A 17,590-nucleotide genomic window follows, 5' to 3' on the forward strand; every position below is an offset into this window, starting at 1 on the left:
TTTGCATCTCAATTGCTTAGTGTGCTTGTCCTGTAACTCCTCTTACACCTTCCTTTTCTAATTTGGTATCAATATTAAAGTAGCCTTAGGGAACAAGTTGGGAAGCATCTCATAGTTTTCTCTTCTTTATTGACTGTGTACAAGATTGAAATGATCTGTTTTTTGCGTGTTTGCTGGAACCTGCCTGAAAGTGATCTACCAAACCCCAAACCAGTTGGCCATCGAGTTGGTTCTGTCTTTGTAGGGGGATCTTGAACTACTGACCCATTTTGTGTAGTGATTAAAGGCCCCTTCTGGTGCTAATTAGAAAAATTTCCACTGCAAGTTTTAGGCTGTTAGGATTTCATCTTTAAATATTTTGTGGTTATTACTGTTTTCTGCCTCATCCGGGTGAATTCATCAATCCCAGATTTTCCATTTTCCCAAATTTACTCCTGGTACCAATTCCCTTATCTAAGACTTATTTGCAAAGAAAGATACAACCCAGCCTCCTTGAATCCATAATGTGAGGTTACAGTCTCATATTACGTGATTTTTTTTGTAGTTGTTTTTTGTTTCATTATTTTTTTCTTTTACATATTATGTAATTGTTCTTTTTCTTAAAATTTTTTTATTTACTTTTTTTTTCTTTTTTCATTTCACACCTATCTAGCAGTTTTAGGAAACCTTGTGGAGTAGTGGTTAAACGCTACAGCTGGTAACTAAAAAGTTGGCAGTTCAAGTCCACCGGGCGCTCCTTGGAAACCCTATAGGGCAGTTCTACTCTGTCCTTTATGGTCCCTATGAGTCGGAATGGATTAGACAACAACGAGTTATTAGTTCTAGTGGTTTTAAGGTTGTGCATTTCAGGTTCAGGTCTTTAATTTAGCTGAGAACCGACTCCGGGTTCAGTGCGGTGAGGTGCTCAGTTGCATCTGTGCGTCAAGAGAAGGAGCCTCAAGAACTAGGGGATGGGGCAGCAGGGATGCTCAGAGAGGGGCACCCGGGGGAGGCGTGAGGTCCCAGACAGCCCTACCACAAGCTGGCAGGGAGCAGGAAAGAGCTGGCTTCAGGAGCCTTTTGTGACAGTCCCAGCCCACCCAGCCCCACCTGGACCTCAGACCCACCAGTCTGGCAGGTCCCAACAGAACTAGGGGAAGCATAAGGCCATAGAGGGCGAGACCCAGAGTACACACTTGAGCCTGATCACAGCGCATATGATGGGATAGGAGGGCAGAGGAGGCATATGGGGACTTGGGTCCAGACAGTGGACACAGAAGAGTGGGAACTTGTGGTTAGCGTCAGGATCTGAACGTGGAGGCCTTCGAGATGCACTTCCAGGAGGAGAAGGCAAAGCCACAGAGGCCACACTGCCTGGCACCCACCCCGTCCCCCTCCCAGGGCCCCAGACTGGACTCATCGCCTGCGCTGCCCTAGGAGAGCTCCCCAAGTGTGGTACTCTTAGTTTGAGGAGCAAGAGAGCCAGCCCTGGTCTAGGCTAGGGAATTTATTTCCTCTGCTCTCATCATGGGTGTGAGCGGACTCTCGTTTGCACAGACCAAAGACGAATTATCAAAATGAGCTCAAGACTCCAGATTTGACTTAGATATCATAAATTAAAACAGAGAAATACAACTTTAGCCTGCCTTGTGCCTGCCTGGAGCCCAAGTTGCATTAAAAAACAAAAACAAAAACCTGAACAAGATCCCAGAGGGAGTGAGTGATAGGAGCCTCCTTCTTTTGCCACCCTCCTGTGGTCCCAAGCTTTCTCTTTTCCCACTTCACAAGACTGTATCAACTGCTCTGAGATTTTTAGAATAAAGATGCCCAAGAATATCACTGCTCCCACCCTGTGAGGATTTCCCCAGTGGTGGGTTACACTAAGACTGAGAATCCTCCAGAGGCTTCCGGGTCCTGTGTACTAGACGGTCAACACACTGAGGTTCAGAGTCACTTCATTTTTCCTGCAATTGGGCATGACCCCAGGACATGTCTCTGAGAATGCTGACACTTCCAGAAGCCAATGACCCTCTCACTGAGTTTCTCTCTGTCTTGGCCTCAAGATCAGTCAGGACAGCTTGTCACCTCAGGAGTGTTTCTGTTGAAGGACACCTAAGCAACACTATGGGTTTGTCCCTCACACCCTGCAAACCTGCCTCCTCTGAGTGGGGCGAGGAGCTACTGAAACATTGAAATCATTGAAACTAGCAGAAGCCACAGCCCATGGTACTGGGAGAAAACTGGGAGGGAGAGAGAGGTGGAGAGGTATAAAGACCCAGTTGTGAAGGCGACCAGCGGCCAAGATGTCCGAAGCCGCAAAGCTGACAGAAGCTGAATGGCCGCAAAGCTGACAGAAGCTGAATGGCCTCAAACCTGCTGCTCCTGAGCCCATTTCTTCTTTCAATGGAAAAAGCCTTTCCCTGCTCTTATGCGACTGGGCTAGAAGGGCCTTTGACTTATAACGTGAAGCAGCCTCCAGAGCCTGTTGGGGCAAGTGATGGTCAAGGAGGCTTTGCCCAATCCCACCCTGCCCTTCCCACTCGTCAGAGGACCAGGAATTTCAGTCTTCAGCTCCTGGGCTGATCTAGTGACTTGTAACAGGATTTCACTGGACCTTGAAACTTTGAAAGATGGGAAATATTGCCTGGGTCCTGGTCTCATTACAGAACTTACATACAGGATAAGAAGAGGAGTTTGGGGCTTGACACCTGACAGCAAAGGTTTCTGTTTGTTTAGGAGGGAAGAGATAAAAAGAAGGCAGTGTCTACTATGTCCTTTTCCATGTGTTTAGGAAATCCTCACGAAGACGCTCTCAGGTAAGGAGTGATGGGAAATGCCTTGGTTTACTCTTAAACTTTGCCCTTGAGGCATTTTCTTCATGGAGGGCATGTAAAATGTTGTCCATTCAAGGAAGCTCTCTAATTCTTATGGACACTTTGTACAGAATGACTATGTGTGAAAACTAAACTTGGTACTTCAGCAAAGAGGTTACTTCTCAGGGAAGGCCCATGGGGAAGTTTATACCAAATTCTGTGGTGCTGCCATTATTCCAAGTAGCCCTGGTGGTGCAAAGTTTAAGTGCTTGGCTGCTAACCGAAAGGTCAGTGATTTGAACCCACCCAAAGGCTCAAAGGTGTAAAGATGTGGCTACCTGCTTCCATTAGGTTTACAACTCAGGAAACCCTGTGGGGACAGTATTGCCTTCACTCTGGGCCGCAATGACTCAGAAATCCACTCGATGGCACCTAGCAACAAGAACAACAAGCTATTGCTCCCAATGTGCCTGAAACGCCTGTCTGGGGAAGGCCGGCCTTCAGAGCCAGCTCATGGCCACATCGAAATTGAGACTCATTTTTTGCTGCCACACCTTATTTTGGGTCCAAAATTTATTTTCCATTTTATTCACCAGACTTGACTATAGACATCTTTCAGATATTGTCAAAATTAATTCTATTCTCTAATAATGATTTTCTGTCAAGAGTATATTCCCAAGCGTTTCCAAGAGACTGGAAAAACTTTCCAAAGAGTCATGTCCAGCGCCATGTTGTGCAGTGACTACAGTATTAACACAGTATATTTACCCACGTAGTTCCCATGTTTTATGCTTTCCTTAAATACGGGTGAAATTCCAAGTCTACCTCCTGAAGCACTTCCATTAGCGTCTCATTTGGGAGAAGTCTGGTGGCGATGAATTATCTCAGTTTTCCTTCGCTAAGAATGGCACTATTTTTTCTTTACTCCTGAAGGTAATGATTGGATATAGAAATCTGGGGTAATGTTTCTGATCTTTCAGTGTTGAAAAAATGTTTTTTCACACCCTTTCAGCCTCTGTGGTTTTCTGATAATGAAGAAAGAGTCACTGAAATTATTTTTCCCATGTGAAATGTATTGTTTTCTCTCTAGCTTATTTCTGGGTATTTTCTTGATCTTTGTTATTCTGCAGTTGATTATGATGTACTGTATTTTTGTGCAAATAATGCACACATTATAGATATTTTTTGCCAACTGAGCCTTCCCCTTCCCGGGTACTCTTATGAGAATGGTGCCTAATTTTATTTATTTTTTTTATATGTTGGTGTAAAAAACTAGCATAGCATACTTGCAAATATGCCAGTTTGGGGGGAGGGGAGCATGTGATTTGCAAAAAACACGTAACACAATATTTGCATAAAAATATATTTTTGCATAGAATTCTTTAGGATTAACCTGTTGGGGTTTGCTGACCTTCTGAATCTGTAAGTTTACGTCTTCCATCAAATTTGGAAAGTGTTCACCCAGTATTTCATCAAATATGTTTTCCTACAGCACACATTTTCTCCACTTCTTCTGGAGTTCTAATAAATAAACAGACTTTTTCTCTAATTCTTGAGGCTCTGTTCATTTTTTTCCATATTTTTTCTCTCTTTTCAGAATAAATATTTTAAACTCATCTATTTTTTTTCTCTGTCATCACCATTCTGCTCTTGAAACTATCAAATGAATTTTATTTCTACCATGTATTTTTACCATGTAAAATTTTCCTTTGCAAATAGCACCTATTATCTTTCCATTTATTTAAAAAGTGTCCGTGTTATTTCTTGGAGAATGATTAGAATAGCGTTTTAAAATCTGTCTTATGATTTCAAGACTACAAGTCTGGCTTAATTTTATGAGAATTTTTTTCTTTTTTGTTTTTAGCAGTCTATTGACCCAGTTATGTTCAGGCTCCAAGTTCTGTCCCATCTTCTGTATTCTATGGTTCTAATGTTAGTTCAATTTTTGAAGGCTTTGCAGCTGTATTCAGATCTAATCTATGTGAGCGCCACTCAGTCTGGAACCTTGATGGCGTTCTAACCCATAGGGCGCCTCTTAAAGGATTTGATAATGCTTCTTAGAGTCAGGGCAATGCAGATGCATCTCGGGGGTGAACCAGGAGTTCATAGCAAGTCTGCAGAATCTCTTTCTTGCACCGTCTCCTCTCTTTATTTCTCTGCTGCTGTCTGAGTTCTGAAGGAGTGCTTTCCTGGCCCACTGGCAGGAATGCTGGGGCTTTAATCTCTTCATTCTGTCATACATATAAGTGACTGGTTCTACCTATGGGGCCAAAGCACTGGATGGACAACCAGCCAAAAGGCTGGCAGTTTTTACCCTGTCAAGAAGCGCCTCAGAAGACAAGCCTGGTGATCTGCTTTTGAAAAGTCTCAGCTTTTGAGGTAGAATTGACGAGGTGCCAGTTAACAGCACAGAGAGAGAAAAAATATATTGGAGATTCCTCTACACTCGTTGGCCCTTCCATACTCTGGTCAGAGAGAAGGATTTTCCTCTGCCACAGTTTCAGGTGTCTGCCCACCTGCCCACCTGCCCGTCTCTCTCCTTTACGGACCCTCTATCCCATTTATTTGAGAGAGGGCTTCTCTTGGAGCTGTTTCTGCCCACAACAGATGTGCAGCTCTGGGATTTGGGCTCATTTAATTTCAGCCTCTGGAGTGTTTATACTCTGTGTTCTGGTTTCTCGCCCCCCCCATCCACCCTCAACAGTTTCCCTTGCAGAATCCTCAGATAGAGTCCCATGCATTTGTCCAGATACTTAGCTGTCAGATACCAGCATAGCCACCGGGGGAAGTGCTGGTTGTGGTAAGGGGGGTAGGGAGTGTACACTGCAGGAGCTGCAAGACCTGGCTGCCTTGTGTGAGCAGGACGGGGGTGTGCTGAGGGACGAGTGCTGAAGGTGCTGAGTCAAGGGGAGTTTAATATAAAGTTGGGTCAAGGAGAGTTTGTTGACAAGGATTTATTGCCATAGCAAGGGTTCTGGAAATGGGTCTAATATGCTGTGTGATTGCTTTTGGAAGGTTGGAAAAGGCAACGGCCCAAATTCTATGAAATCGAAATGCCAGACCTACTGTGTCGAGTGTTGGAAGAAGAAATAAAAGTCTCCAATATGTGGGCATGTCTGAGTTAGTCTTCTATAAGACCATTTCTTGGAGGTCCTGAAGGACACCCATTTCATCAAAAGGATAAGGAATGCGGAGATGAGGGGAGCACCAGCAACATGAAGCTTACCAATATGTATCCTTTGCAGGGGGTCCCTGGGTGGCACAAACAGTTAAGTGTTGTATACTAGCTGAAAGTTTGGTGGTTTGAACCTACCCAAAGGCACCTCAGAAGACAGTCCTGACGATCTGCTTTTAAAGGATCACAGCCTTGAAAACCCTATTGAACACTTGTACTATGCCCACATGGGGTTGTCATGAGTCAGAAATGACTTGATGACAGCTAACAAGAACAATTCTCTATAGGCTCAGGTTTTAGTGGGAGCTGGGCTGCCTAGTAGCAATGTAAATCATTGTATCCCAGCTGAACAGAGGCCAGGTGGAAGTACTTAACTGTCAGAAACAAGTTGTGTGTAGATTACCATAAAGGTCAGTAGGTCAGAGTATTAGTTATCTATTGGTGCATAACAAATTATCCCCAAACTTATCAGGTGTGAGATAAATGGAAAAATATTAAACCCATTCCAATAAATTTGGAACTAGACAGAAATTTTTGGTATCACTCAATATAGTTTTTAGGTGAAGGAATAAACTAGAAAATTTAAATAACTAGTACAAGTATTAAAAGAGATATTTTAAATAATGATGATATAATTACATACCTGCATAAAAGACAAATGCATCAAAATCAATGGTTTCTCTCCAGTATAGAATAAGGGTCTAAATTTGGCAAGGGTGGGAAGGGCAGACCGTTCTCTTTCCCCTACTACTTGACTGTACCACACTGTGTCCAAAACTGTAAAATTTTTAGCAAAGCATTGTTTTAACCAGAGCAGCAAAGGACCTCTATGAGGGAAAACAATGTATTAAAGTACATAAAATGAAACCTGAATATATGCAAAAATATGCCATATTTTCAAATGGAACGTCCTGTCAATTAAATGGAGGTCCTTAAAACTAATATATAAGTGGAATGCATTTCTAGCCGGAATACTAAGATAGTTGTTTTTGAACTGTATACAGTAATCATATGCTACAAATAGTACAGTAGATAATAAAGAATAGATAACAAAGAATATTCCTGTTGTTACGAGACTTGGAGTCGATTTTTGACTCAAAGCGATCCCATTTGACTGCCCCATAGGGTTTTCTAGGTCGTAATCATTATGGGAGCCGAACACCAGGTCTTTTCTCCCTTTGGGCCACCTGGTGGGTCCGACCTGCCAATCTTTCTTTGGATTAGCAGTTGAGCACTTAATCGCTGCAAAACCAGGGCGGTTTTACCAAAGTAAAACATGAAAAAGCAGGATAGTGACAGGTGTCTACCTCTTCGGGTAACAGAACAAATTGATACTACATAGCATAGAAACTGACAAGTCGACCAATGAAACAGAAAATCTGTTAAGAAGCCACAATAACTTACAAAGGTCATATTTCAAGAAAATTATATGTATTTAATAAATGGTGCTGACTCAAGTGATCGTTCTGGGGGACAAAGCTTGCAAAAATGTGATACACAAATGATAGATTTGGAAAATCATGTGAAATGGAGATGACAAGGCTTAATAACAATTTCCATTTTACACAGAAGGATAAAAGTTAAGCACTTGAACAATGAGCAGTGAATTCAAACAGATCGTTCAGAGTAAATCCACATGCCCAATAAACATAGTCCAAGTTAAGAAAATATCAAACTGCCAGTGAAACTGGCACATTTAAAAATCAGCACCACCTATAGCTGGCTGGGCTGTGGGGAGAAGGATACCCTGAGACAAGGCTGGAAATGTGCATTATGGCAGCCTCTAGGGGAAAGACATGGCCAAGGCTCTGTACTTTTAACATTCTTTGAATTGGAAATCTCACTCCGTGGAGTCTATTCCACAGAAACAAATCCTATAGTACAGAAAGGATAGTTATTATTAATATGAGCAAACTTTGACTGTCCATTGATGGTGGAATGATAGATTACTTATGGTAAAGCTACATCATCAATAAAACAGGGAGTCATTAGAATGAAAAAGAGTTGTAGTAGTTGAGTGGGAGAAATCTCTATGAAGTATTATGGAAGTATTACTGAAACAATCAAGGTGCAGAGAAATGTATATAAAATGAGCACATCTGGGTTAAACAATATCAATTGTTTGAATATGCTTGAATACCTGTTGATGTTTATGTGTGTGTATAAATGAGAAGACGAGGATACATGTAAGTCTGTGCATGCTTGTTTAAGCAAGGATAAGAGAGACTACTTACCACATTGTTAACCTGAATTACCTTGGATTCACTTGTGGGAAAGAACAGGAGGAGGAGAGTTAGAACATGCAGGAAGAGTGGACTTAAAAAGCATGAATGATAATGTTTCCATTTTAGTGGTGTTATGTATGGACGAATAAATCTGTCTTGAGCAGAGAAAGCCAGAATATTCCTTAGAAGTAAGGATGGCTTTGGACATGTTATCAGGAGGGACCAGTCCCTGGAAAAAGACATCATGCTTGGTAAAGCAGAGGTCCAGGGATAAAGAGGAAGACCCTCAATGAGATTGATACAATGGCTGCACCAGTGTGCTCAAATATAGTAACTATTATTAGGATTGCAGTGACGGGGCCGAGTTTTGTTCTGTGGTGCCTAGAGTCACTGTGGGTCAGAACTGACTTGATAGCTTTTAACAACAGCATGTATAAGCCCGGATAAAGTGTACTGAGTTGATATCATCTATTTAAATTATTCATGTAAGTTAAAGACCCAAAAATATAGTGTTAGTGCCATATCTAATGACTTACAGAGAATCAAGGTAGAATGTCAAGTGAAAGAAGGGGCAAGAGCAATGCGGGTAGAGTGAGACCAAGTTTCCATAAAAGCAAACACCCCAGCAGATGTACTTGTGTACCTGTGACTGTGTATATGCGTCCCTGCAGAGAAACGTAGGGAAGGATACACATGTGTCTATTAACATTGGATACCTTGTGGGAGCGGGAGCAAATTACATAGGAGGGTGGGACCCTGATGTAACTTTTTTGTCATACAAATCTGTAATCTTGCAAATGTAATAAAAAACAATTTCAGAACTTGGAAATTGATAAACATGATAGATACATGTGTATTTTAACATGTTTCGTTAGATATTTTAAATAGGTGAAAATTCTCTACAATGACAGACAAAAGATTTTAATCACTGGAAGGAGAGCACACCACAGACAGTAATAATCCGATCCAGTGCATTTCTTCTTGTTCTTGGAACCAGTGAGCTCTTCTGGTCTCTATAACTGGAAATGACCAAAAATAATTTTGGGAAGTCAGTAGAGTTACCCCTCAAACACGTTTGCAAGCACATGTCTACAGCTAAATGTAGAAGGCTGGACACCATGTGCGATTCACTAGGTAACTCATGAGGCTCCGGAAAATTCTCTTTCCTGGATGTGCTGGTACCACCTCCTCCCTGCCTTGACCCACTGTATAACCCACCTTTGTGCATTCAAGGCCCTTTTCAGGTCTGAGCCTAGAGCATAAAAGAGGACGTCAACTGGGAAGATGGCTTTTAAGAAGAAAGATGTTGATCAAAAGATTTCAGAAAGCATTACCTCCCCAGCTAGCCTCTTCCCCACCCTGGGAATGCCAACCCCTCCCACTCTGATACCTCTGAGAATCTCTGATTTTTTGTTTTGGATCCTTAGGAGACAGCAGAATTTACCTCGCCTGAAGACCATGGCTCTTCTCTGCCTGTGACCCTCTCCCTCACAGGAGCTGTCTCTGTCATTCTGAGGCATACACACAAGACAGACTGTGGATGGAGGTGCCCATCCTAGAGGCCCTGCCCTCCTTTCCTCTGCCCTCTGCGGTCTCATCGCCCAGAGAGATGGATACATCCCTGTCATGTCCAGGGCTTCCCCACACCTGGGATTTGATGTTGTGACTAAGACTTGGTCTTTTTTGTCCACTGTTGAGTCTGGTCCTGAATTTGCCTCTTCCATCCATACCTCTGGTCAAATGTGTTCTCGCTGTTCTCCCCAGGTTAAGAAGCCTCTCCTCTCTTTTGCTTCTTTCATCTCAGACGGCCTTTTTCTTCCAGTTCTTTGACCTTGGGACAGGTCAGATTTGACCACAGGAAAAAAAAAAAATTAACAAGATTTATTGATGTGTCAAGAACCAGAATGTACAGCTTTATTTAAAGGAGAAGAAAAAGTTCCAAAGCTCTACCCCTTACGCGAGGACATGCTCTACAAGAAATACCCTGCAAGCGCTGGATCAACTCTTATCCAGAAATGGTTAACTCTCAGGGGGATTTTTCTACACCACCTCCCACTTACATTCCCCTAATGAGGCAATAACAATGCATCCTAATCAGAACCCCAAATTCACCCTAGGAGACCAGAAGACATGGCTGGGGTGAATTCATTTTCCTTCACCGGGCCCTCCTCTCCTCCTGCCAAGCCCTATCTCTTTCTCTGCCTGTATGCTGCTGGGAAGGGACCCAGAGTCCTTGGTTTAGGGCCCTCCTCCTCCTGCCAAGCCCTATCTCTTTCTCTGCCTGTATGCTGCTGGGAAGGGACCCAGAGTCCTTGGTTTAGGGCTTTATGCCCATTGCTCACCTGCAGGCAGGTTTCCTGACACCCTGCCATCTCTCTGATTCCTTCTCCTCCAAAGAACTCACTGATACCCCCTTCACCATCACACCTCACCAGGGTCCCCCTTAGCCTCCCAAGTCCCACTGAAATCCCATTTCCCTTTCCCTACTTACGCTGTGCTCATCCTTAGGGTCCCAAGACCTCAGCATCAAGATAGGGCCTGTCCTGTCCTCTCCTGGGCCAGGGGAGGCTCTGAGGGGACCTGGCATCTGTGGTCAGCTATCTGGGGCTTCTTCAATCCAGATCCCCCTTAGGGCTGGATCTCTTTTTGCCCTTAGGGTGGAAGGGAGGTGGTCACAGGGGAAGGAGTGTATGATCTTCCAGGGGGGCTGGGTTAAACAAACCTGAATGGAGGTCTCTCCTGAAGGGCACTCGTTTCCAGCCCAAAGGCCCTGCTCCTCCTAGTCCCAGGGTGCTAGCAGGTCTTTAGGCACTTCCCCCTCTGGCCTTGGTGCTGCGCCTTCTGCAGCCTGGCCTCCTGCCTCTGCAGCCTCTCCAGCTGGTGCCTCAGCCTCTTCAATTCTTCTCTCTGCTTCTCCAGCTGCTCTTCCAGGCGCCTGCAGGCCTCTCTCTTCTCCCTCACCTCCCTCTTCTTGGAGGCCATCAGGTAACGACTGGCCAGCTGGTGGCAGCGTTGGGGCCTGTGCTGGACTGAGCGTGGCAGCTGCCTCTCCAGCGGCTCTTCAAGGAAGACCTGGCAGCTGAAGCCCTGGCTCACACCGTGCTCCGCGTGGGCCACGAGGGCCTCCCAGGACTCGAACACGCAGCAGCAGGCCACGCAGTGGAAGCTGTGCTCACGGGTCACCAGCCACTCCGGGGTGGCTGCGCGGGGTGTCTCCCCATGCTCCTCCCCTTGGTCGGGGGGGTCCGGAGTACAGGTCTGGGGCCCCTCCTGCCAGGGCTCCAGGGTGCTGACCAGGGATTCAGTGTTGGCCAGACTGGGGCCAGAGCCGATGGTGCTCTCCTCAGAGAGCTCGGCCTCAAAGACCTGGGGCATCTTGCCCAGGGGGGCAAAGGAGGTTTTGGTCTGCCAAGGGACCGCCACCCCCTTGACTGTGCGCACCTGAGTGAAATATGCGCACCTGACCCATCGCTTCTCTGAAGTAGCCCTGTAGCTGGAGGAGTGAGAGGTCTGCTCGGTGGAAGATGAAGGAAAAGAGCTCTCGGATGGTTTTGGAATATTCCTGAGCCTGGAACTTGGGCTTTTTGCTTGGGATGTTGTCGACTCTTGGGCATTTTCCTCTTGGATAGAGACCTCTGAGAATAGTAGATTTAGTTGAGCTTTCAGGGTCCTTATCCTCACCTGTGAGCCCAAAGCTTTGGTCATAGGGACCCCTGGAGGCCTTTCCATCACCACATTCTCCACCTCTGCAGACCCCATGGTTTCTTTCTTTTTCCCCAGAGACCCACCACCCTTTGGGGGCACTGCTGTGGAAGACAAAGTCTCCATTGTAAAGTGGCACTGTTTATGGTAGTTCATTTTTTAAGAAGTTATTTTTCTTTAATTCCACATTTATTGAATTCCAATGAATTTGTTCCTTTGGAACTTAGAAATGACCTCATTCCCCTGAAACTTCATAATAAATGTGTGACGTCGTTGAAAGAAGTTTTCTATGAGGATGATTTTCTTAGTAAATTTGGGGTGTAAGCACTCAAACAAGAGCAATGCTCACCTCTTTTCATCCTCTTTTACTGAAAGGCTGTTTTACGGAGAAGTTATACTTAAAGAGAAGAATGCGTGTATTTAGTTAAGACTCTTACATGTATACCTCTTTTTTGTACCCTTCTTAACCAAGCTACAGTAGAGGATTAAAATTGCTTTTCTCAGAATAGAAGCCCTTGTCCTTATTAGAGGAACTCCTTCAGCGTGAGGCAGAAAGAGATGTCCGTATCTGAGAACCTGATGCCAGAAACCTCAGACAGACAGCACACAACCGCCTTAACTGGGTGTGTCTGGGTGGGTTGCCTACATCAACCTAAAGGTCTGTGTATGTTTGTGAATATGTGGGAAAGACTGTAGACTTCAGGATCTAGAAAGAGATAGAGCTAGGTCGTGTGTGTTGGATGGACGGAAAGCTCCAGAGACAAGATCCAGAGACGGAACCTGCCAGCAGTGTGTTAGAGGGATACAGAGACCAAGGAGGGAGCAGAAAGCAGGGCTCAGCCACTGAAAGGCAGAATGGGGCAGCAACAGAAAAGACAAAGGGGGTACACTAGTTGGAGAAAGGATAGAGAACTGGGATGATAGCAGAAACTGAGGTTAGCTATAGTTGGAATTTGAAAATTCTTGCTAGGCTTTGAAAACATCATGCCGATTGAAGAAAGTTAGTCACAAAAGGACAACTAGTGTATGATCTTACTTATATGAAATAAGCAAATATATAGAAACCAAAGATTAATGGGCGTTGCCAGCTGTGACAGGGAGGTGGGAAGGGCCGGAAATCTTTCACTGTCTCATCTCATGCTCTCATTCTTAATCTCTTTATACTCTCTATACTTTTTCTTTTTAAATTTATAGTATTTCTATTACTTAATCATCATATAACTTGAGTTTTAAATACAAAAAATTCAAAAAAAGAGAAATGAGTAAGAGAAGGCGCCACTGTGCAATACTTTGTGTCAGCCAAGCATCAGGGAACCAGAGTGACAGAATGCACTTCTTCTTTGCGGAAAGCTTGAGCAGAGTCACTGCAGCTACAATGACCATGTCATACAGACACTCCAGTAAAAGGTCTGGTTAACTAGAACTTTGGAAATTGGGTGAGTGGGTAGAAAGGAATGCATAGTAGAGAAACTGAAGATATATATATATATGTGTATATATGTGAATTAAAATAACCTTGTGTAGCTAGTAATTGGCAATGATAATTCATCGTGGATTTCTGAACAGAAGATCCAGGTCATGATACCTGACTTCGAGAAAGTTTGCTTTGGCATTATTGTGCCCAGAACACCCAAGGAAGAAATATAGCTCCTCAACGGGAGCAGATGCACTGCTTCAGCAAATCTTAGGATATAAATTTAGAAGAAAAGCATCATCTCCCGAAGGTCATAAAAGTTGTTTATGAGTCTATACTAGATTTTCTTTTCTTTTTTTTTATTGTGCTTTAAGTGAAAAGTTACAATCCAAGTCAGTTTCTCATACAAAAACTTATGTACACATTGTTATGTGACCCTAGTTGCTCTCACTACTATGTGACAGCACACTCCTTCTCTCCACCTGTGTTTCCTGTGTCCATTCAACCAGCTCCTGTTCTCCTCTCCCTCCTCACCTTGACTCCAGATAGGAGCTGTCCATATAGTTTCATGTGTCTACTTAAGCTAAGAATCACACTCCTCACCAGTATCATTTTATGTCCTATAGTCTAATCTTTGTCTGAAGAGTTGGTTTGAAGAATGGTTTTAGTTTTGACTGACAGACAGTGTGGGGGTCATGACCTCTGGGGTACCTCCATCTCAGTCAGACCATTATGTCTGGTCTTTTTACTGGAATTTGAGGTCTGCATCCCACTTTTCTCCTGCTTCATCGGGGATTCTCTGCTATGTTCCCTTTCAGTGCAGTTATTGGTGGTAGCCAGGCACCATCTGGTTCTTCTGGTCTCAGGCTGATGGAGTCTGCTTTATGTAGCCCTTTCTGTCTCTTGGGCTAATATTTTCCTTGCGTCTTTGGTGTTTTTCATTCTCCTTTGCTCCAGATGGGTTGAGAGCAATTGATGCACCTTAGATGGCAGTTTGCTAGCTTTGAAGACCCCAGACGCCACTCAACAAAGTGAGATGCACAACGTTTTCTTAATATGCTTTGTTATGCCAATTGACCTAAATGTCCCCTGAAACCATGGTCCCCAGACCCCCGCCCCTGCTACTCTATCCCTCAAAATGTTTGGTCTTATCCTGGAAACTTCTTAGCTTTTGGATAAGTCCTGTTGTGCTGACTTCCCCTGCATTGTGTGTTGTCCTGCCTTTCACCTAAAATAATTCCAGCTACTATCTAATTAGTGAAAACCCTTCTCCATCCCTCCCCACACTGGCAACCATCAAAGAATGTTTTCTACGGTATTTAAATCTTTTCTTGAGTTCTTATAAAAATTGTCTCGTACAGTATTTGTCCTTCTGTGACTAATTTCCCTCAGCATAAATCCTTCCAGATTCCTCCATGTTATGAGATGTTTCATGGATTCATCGTTGTTCTTTGTCACTGTTTAATATTCCATTATGTGAATATACCATAATCTGTTTATCCACTCATCTGTTGATGGGCATCTTGGTTGTTTCCATCTTTTTGCTTGTAAACAGTGCTGCAATGAATATGGCTGTGCACTAATCACTAAAAGGAGCATTTCAAGATCTATCCAGAAGTACAACCCTGCCAGTGATAGCATAATATTCATACGCCTACAAGGAATACCAGTTAATACAATCTATTCAAATTTACACACCAACCACTAAGGACAAAGATGAAGAAATTGAAGATTTTTACCAACTTCTACAGTCTGAAATTTATGGAATGTGCAGTCAGGATGCATTGATAACTACTGGTGATTGGAATGAGAAATTGGAAACAAAGAAGGATCGGTAGTTGAAAATATGGCCTTGGTCATAGAAATGATACCAGCGATCACATGATAGACTTTTGCAAGAGAAACGACTTTTTCATTGCAAATAACTTTTTTCCATAACATGAACAGCAAGTATAAGCGTGGGCTGCACTGGATGGAATACACAGGAATCAAATTGACTACATCTGTGGAAAGAGATGATGGAAAAGCTTAATACCATCAGTCAGAACATGGCTGGGGCCAACTACAGAACAGTCAACTGCTCATATGCAAGTTCCAGTTGAAGTTGAAGAAAATTAGAACAAGTCTATGAGAGCCAAAGTATGACCATGAGTATATCCCACCCGAATTTAGAGACCATCTCAACAATAGATTTGACACATTGAACACTAATGACTGAAGGCCAGATGAGCAGTGGAGTGACATCAAGGACATCAGACATACAAAGAAAACAAGAGGTCATTAAAACGGCAAGAAAGAAAGAAAAGATCAAAATGGACGTCATAAGAGACTCTGCAATGTGCTCTTGAACATCTAGTAGCTAAAAAGAACAGAAGAAATGATGAAGTAAAAGAGTTAAAGAGAAGATTTCAAAGAGTAGCTACAGAAGACTAAGCAAAGTATTATAATGACATATACAAAGATCTGGAGTTAGAAATCAAAAGGGAAGAACACCCTCAGCATTTCTCAAGCTGAAAGAGCTGAAGGAAAAATTCAAGCCTCAAGTTGCAATAGTGAAGGATTCTACAGAGAAAATATTGAACGACTCAGAATGTACCAAAAGAAGATGGAAGGAATACACTGAGTCACTACACCAAAAAGAATTGGTAGATGTTCAACCATTTCAGGAGACAGCATATGATCAGGAAGCAATGGTACCGAAGGAAGAGGTCCAAGCAGTACTGAAGGCATTGGAGAAAAACAAGGCTACAGGAATTGATGGAGTATTAATTGAGATGTTTCAACAAACAAATGCAATACTGGGAGTGCTCATTTGTCTATGCCAAGAAATTTGGAGTACAGCTACCTGGCCAACTGACTGGAAGAGATCCATATTTATGCCTATTCCAAAGAAAGGTGTTTCAACCAAATGCAGAAATTATCATCAATATCACATGCAAGTGAATTTTTGCTGAAGATCATTCAACAGTGGCTGCAGCAGTGCATTGACAGAAACTGTCAGAAATTTAAGCCAGATTCAAAAGAGGACGTGGGAACAGGTAAGTCATTGTTGATGTCAGATGGATCCTGGCTGAAGGCAGAGAATATCAGAAAGATGTTTACCTGTGTTCTATTGACTATGCAAAGGAATTTGACTCTCTGAATCCTAACAAATTATGGATAACATCACAAAAAATGGGAATTCCAGAACACTTAATTGTGCTCATGGGGAACCTCTACATAGATCAAGAGGCAGTCATTCAAACAGAACAATGGGCTACTACTGCATGGTTTAAAGTCAGGAAAGGTGTGCATCAGGGTCGAATCCTTTCACTATAATTATTCAATCTGTATGCAATGCACATAGTCCAACAAACTGAACCGTATGAAGAACAGAGCATCATGATTGGAAGAAGACTCATTAACATCCTGTGGTATGCGGATTGCACAACCTTGCTTGCTGAACCTGAACAGGACTTGAAGCACTTACTGATAAAGACCGAAGACTATAAAGACTTAGGTATGAATTACACCTCAACATAAAGAAAACAAAAATCCTCATCAGTGGAGCAATAAGCAACATCATGATAAATGGCGAAAAGATTGAAATTGTCAAGGATTTCATTTTACTTGGATCCACAGTCAACACCCATGGAAACATCAGTCAAGAAATCAAATGATGCATTGCACTGGGAAAATCTGCTGCAAAAGAAATTTTTAAAGTGTTAAAAAGCATAGATGTCACCTTGAAGACTAAAGTGTCCCTTATCCAAGCCACGGGGTTTTCAATTGCCTCATATGCACGTGAAAGCTGGACTATGAATAAGGAAGACCTAAGAAGACACAGGACCTGGCAGTATTTCATTCTGTTGTACATAGTGCCACTATGATTTGGAACTGACTTGAGGGAACTAACAACAACAATGCAAGGCAATACACGTCATGATGATACGTAATTTATTTCAAACTTGGAAGCCATTGGAGGATATTCCTTTACATAATATGTACACCCTGACTTACTAAGGAGACAACATGGGTGTTTCTTTGTAAGCAAAATCTCCTAAGAACAGATACTTTTGAATTGGGAGCAATACTTTAATTGGAGTTCGTTAGGAGGCTCTGAGAAGCCATTTTTCTGTGATAGTGTATATGTCTTCTTCTATCATTCATTAGATTTGGGTTGTTTTAGAATAACTCGCTGTTGAATGAGAATATGTTAGAGCCAGGACATATGACGAAATATAAACACAAGAATTTGTTTAAATGAATAAATTTTTAACACTAAAACAATTTCATCTGGGAA

The sequence above is a fragment of the Loxodonta africana genome, unplaced genomic scaffold (genome assembly GCF_030014295.1).
Source record: "Loxodonta africana isolate mLoxAfr1 unplaced genomic scaffold, mLoxAfr1.hap2 scaffold_57, whole genome shotgun sequence".
Classification (NCBI taxonomy): Eukaryota; Metazoa; Chordata; class Mammalia; order Proboscidea; family Elephantidae; genus Loxodonta; species Loxodonta africana.